The sequence below is a fragment of the Bufo bufo genome, chromosome 9, assembly GCF_905171765.1.
Source record: "Bufo bufo chromosome 9, aBufBuf1.1, whole genome shotgun sequence".
In the NCBI taxonomy this organism is placed as follows: domain Eukaryota; kingdom Metazoa; phylum Chordata; class Amphibia; order Anura; family Bufonidae; genus Bufo; species Bufo bufo.
In genome coordinates this window covers 1,329,205-1,334,445 of record NC_053397.1, presented here as the reverse complement: position 1 = coordinate 1,334,445, position 5,241 = coordinate 1,329,205, and positions in this window count along the sequence as shown.

The window sequence follows — 5,241 nt, the reverse complement described above, 5'->3', positions numbered from 1 at the left end:
CCATGTGCTCCCCTATATAACCAGCCTGCTCCTCCTGACCACTGCTGCTGACCATATGCTCCCCTGTATGTAGGACGGTGGCCTCTCCTCTCTGACAGGACCGTGACCTCTACTCTCTGACAGGACGGTGGCCTCTCCTCTCTGACAGGACGGTGGCCTCTCCTCTCTGACAGGACGGTGACCTCTGCTCTCTGACAGGACGGTGGCCTCTCCTCTCTGACAGGACGGTGACCTCTCCTCTCTGACAGGACGGTGGCCTCTCCTCTCTGACAGGACGGTGGCCTCTCCTCTCTGACAGGACGGTGACCTCTCCTCTCTGACAGGACGGTGACCTCTGCTCTCTGACAGGACGGTGACCTCTGCTCTCTGACAGGACGGTGACCTCTGCTCTCTGACAGGACGGTGACCTCTCCTCTCTGACAGGACGGTGACCTCTCCTCTCTGACAGGACGGTGACCTCTGCTCTCTGACAGGACGGTGACCTCTGCTCTCTGACAGGACGGTGACCTCTGCTCTCTGACAGGACGGTGACCTCTCCTCTGACAGGACGGTGGCCTCTCCTCTCTGACAGGACGGTGGCCTCTCCTCTCTGACAGGACGGTGGCCTCTCCTCTCTGACAGGACGGTGGCCTCTCCTCTCTGACAGGACGGTGGCCTCTCTTCTCTGACAGGACGGTGGCCTCTCCTCTCTGACAGGACGGTGGCCTCTCCTCTCTGACAGGACGGTGGCCTCTCCTCTCTGACAGGACGGTGACCTCTGCTCTCTGACAGGACGGTGGCCTCTCCTCTCTGACAGGACGGTGGCCTCTCCTCTCTGACAGGACGGTGACATCTCCTCTCTGACAGGACGGTGACCTCTCCTCTCTGACAGGACGGTGACCTCTGCTCTGTGACAGGACGGTGGCCTCTGCTCTCTGACAGGACGGTGACCTCTCCTCTCTGACAGGACGGTGACCTCTCCTCTCTGACAGGACGGTGACCTCTGCTCTGTGACAGGACGGTGACCTCTCCTCTCTGACAGGACGGTGACCTCTGCTCTCTGACAGGACGGTGACCTCTGCTCTCTGACAGGACGGTGACCTCTGCTCTCTGACAGGACGGTGACCTCTCCTCTCTGACAGGACGGTGGCCTCTGCTCTCTGACAGGACGGTGACCTCTGCTCTCTGACAGGACGGTGACGTCTGCTCTCTGACAGGACGGTGGCCTCTCCTCTCTGACAGGACGGTGGCCTCTCCTCTCTGACAGGACGGTGGCCTCTCCTCTCTGACAGGACGGTGACCTCTGCTCTCTGACAGGACGGTGACCTCTGCTCTCTGACAGGACGGTGACCTCTGCTCTCTGACAGGACGGTGACCTCTCCTCTCTGACAGGACGGTGACCTCTCCTCTCTGACAGGACGGTGGCCTCTCCTCTCTGACAGGACGGTGGCCTCTCCTCTCTGACAGGACGGTGACCTCTCCTCTCTGACAGGACGGTGACCTCTGCTCTCTGACAGGACGGTGACCTCTCCTCTCTGACAGGACGGTGGCCTCTCCTCTCTGACAGGACGGTGACCTCTGCTCTCTGACAGGACGGTGACCTCTGCTCTCTGACAGGACGGTGACCTCTGCTCTCTGACAGGACGGTGACCTCTCCTCTCTGACAGGACGGTGACCTCTGCTCTCTGACAGGACGGTGGCCTCTGCTCTCTGACAGGACGGTGGCCTCTCCTCTCTGACAGGACGGTGGCCTCTCCTCTCTGACAGGACGGTGGCCTCTCCTCTCTGACAGGACCGTGACCTCTGCTCTCTGACAGGACGGTGACCCCTGCTCTCTGACAGGACGGTGGCCTCTCCTCTCTGACAGGACGGTGGCCTCTGCTCTCTGACAGGACGGTGACGTCTGCTCTCTGACAGGACGGTGGCCTCTCCTCTCTGACAGGACGGTGACCTCTGCTCTCTGACAGGACGGTGACCTCTGCTCTCTGACAGGACGGTGGCCTCTCCTCTCTGACAGGACGGTGGCCTCTCCTCTCTGACAGGACGGTGACCTCTGCTCTCTGACAGGACGGTGACCTCTGCTCTCTGACAGGACTGTGACCTCTGCTCTCTGACAGGACGGTGACCTCTCCTCTCTGACAGGACGGTGGCCTCTGCTCTCTGACAGGACGGTGGCCTCTCCTCTCTGACAGGACGGTGGCCTCTCCTCTCTGACAGGACGGTGACCTCTGCTCTCTGACAGGACGGTGACCTCTGCTCTCTGACAGGACGGTGGCCTCTCCTCTCTGACAGGACGGTGGCCTCTGCTCTCTGACAGGACGGTGACGTCTGCTCTCTGACAGGACGGTGGCCTCTCCTCTCTGACAGAACGGTGACCTCTGCTCTCTGACAGGACGGTGACCTCTGCTCTCTGACAGGACGGTGACCTCTGCTCTCTGACAGGACGGTGACCTCTGCTCTCTGACAGGACGGTGACCTCTCCTCTCTGACAGGACGGTGGCCTCTGCTCTCTGACAGGACGGTGACCTCTGCTCTCTGACAGGACGGTGGCCTCTGCTCTCTGACAGGACGGTGACGTCTGCTCTCTGACAGGACGGTGACCTCTCCTCTCTGACAGGACGGTGGCCTCTGCTCTCTGACAGGACGGTGACCTCTGCTCTCTGACAGGACGGTGACCTCTCCTCTCTGACAGGACGGTGGCCTCTGCTCTCTGACAGGACGGTGGCCTCTGCTCTCTGACAGGACGGTGACCTCTGCTCTCTGACAGGACGGTGACCTCTCCTCTCTGACAGGACGGTGGCCTCTGCTCTCTGACAGGACGGTGACCTCTGCTCTCTGACAGGACGGTGACCTCTGCTCTCTGACAGGACGGTGACCTCTGCTCTCTGACAGGACGGTGACCTCTCCTCTCTGACAGGACGGTGACCTCTGCTCTCTGACAGGACGGTGGCCTCTCCTCTCTGACAGGACGGTGACCTCTGCTCTCTGACAGGACGGTGACCTCTGCTCTCTGACAGGACGGTGACGTCTGCTCTCTGACAGGACGGTGACGTCTGCTCTCTGACAGGACGGTGGCCTCTCCTCTCTGACAGGACGGTGACCTCTGCTCTCTGACAGGACGGTGGCCTCTGCTCTCTGACAGGACGGTGGCCTCTCCTCTCTGACAGGACGGTGGCCTCTCCTCTCTGACAGGACGGTGGCCTCTCCTCTCTGACAGGACCGTGACCTCTGCTCTCTGACAGGACGGTGACCTCTGCTCTCTGACAGGACGGTGGCCTCTCCTCTCTGACAGGACGGTGGCCTCTGCTCTCTGACAGGACGGTGACGTCTGCTCTCTGACAGGACGGTGGCCTCTCCTCTCTGACAGGACGGTGACCTCTGCTCTCTGACAGGACGGTGACCTCTGCTCTCTGACAGGACGGTGGCCTCTCCTCTCTGACAGGACGGTGGCCTCTCCTCTCTGACAGGACGGTGACCTCTGCTCTCTGACAGGACGGTGACCTCTGCTCTCTGACAGGACGGTGACCTCTGCTCTCTGACAGGACGGTGACCTCTCCTCTCTGACAGGACGGTGGCCTCTGCTCTCTGACAGGACGGTGGCCTCTCCTCTCTGACAGGACGGTGGCCTCTCCTCTCTGACAGGACGGTGACCTCTGCTCTCTGACAGGACGGTGACCTCTGCTCTCTGACAGGACGGTGGCCTCTCCTCTCTGACAGGACGGTGGCCTCTGCTCTCTGACAGGACGGTGACGTCTGCTCTCTGACAGGACGGTGGCCTCTCCTCTCTGACAGAACGGTGACCTCTGCTCTCTGACAGGACGGTGACCTCTGCTCTCTGACAGGACGGTGACCTCTGCTCTCTGACAGGACGGTGACCTCTGCTCTCTGACAGGACGGTGACCTCTGCTCTCTGACAGGACGGTGACCTCTCCTCTCTGACAGGACGGTGGCCTCTGCTCTCTGACAGGACGGTGACCTCTGCTCTCTGACAGGACGGTGGCCTCTGCTCTCTGACAGGACGGTGACGTCTGCTCTCTGACAGGACGGTGACCTCTCCTCTCTGACAGGACGGTGGCCTCTGCTCTCTGACAGGACGGTGACCTCTGCTCTCTGACAGGACGGTGACCTCTCCTCTCTGACAGGACGGTGGCCTCTGCTCTCTGACAGGACGGTGGCCTCTGCTCTCTGACAGGACGGTGACCTCTGCTCTCTGACAGGACGGTGACCTCTCCTCTCTGACAGGACGGTGACCTCTCCTCTCTGACAGGACGGTGACCTCTGCTCTCTGACAGGACGGTGACCTCTGCTCTCTGACAGGACGGTGGCCTCTCCTCTCTGACAGGACGGTGACCTCTGCTCTCTGACAGGACGGTGGCCTCTGCTCTCTGACAGGACGGTGACCTCTGCTCTCTGACAGGACGGTGACCTCTGCTCTCTGACAGGACGGTGACCTCTGCTCTCTGACAGGACGGTGACCTCTCCTCTCTGACAGGACGGTGACCTCTGCTCTCTGACAGGACGGTGGCCTCTCCTCTCTGACAGGACGGTGACCTCTGCTCTCTGACAGGACGGTGACCTCTGCTCTCTGACAGGACGGTGACGTCTGCTCTCTGACAGGACGGTGACGTCTGCTCTCTGACAGGACGGTGACCTCTCCTCTCTGACAGGACGGTGGCCTCTCCTCTCTGACAGGACGGTGACCTCTGCTCTCTGACAGGACGGTGACGTCTGCTCTCTGACAGGACGGTGACGTCTGCTCTCTGACAGGACGGTGGCCTCTCCTCTCTGACAGGACGGTGACCTCTGCTCTCTGACAGGACGGTGACCTCTGCTCTCTGACAGGACGGTGGCCTCTGCTCTCTGACAGGACGGTGACCTCTGCTCTCTGACAGGACGGTGACCTCTGCTCTCTGACAGGACGGTGGCCTCTGCTCTCTGACAGGACGGTGACCTCTGCTCTCTGACAGGACGGTGGCCTCTCCTCTCTGACAGAACGGTTCTTACTTTTCTGCGCTGGTGACGTCTCGAGATGAACAGGAAAAGTTCTTCCGCCATTACTGCTTCGACCAATCAGTATTCTCGCCGTAGCTTTGGGGGCGGTGCTACATTTGTTTCCGAGCAGTGATTGGTTCTCCGATCTCAGTGACGTGATAGGCTCAAGAAAAGAGCGCGGGAGAAGATAGACGCACTGACGCAGTAGCAGACGCCGTGCGGTCTCCCAGCTCTTCCGCCGTCGGTGCCGGTGAGTGTGCTGGTCGGGGA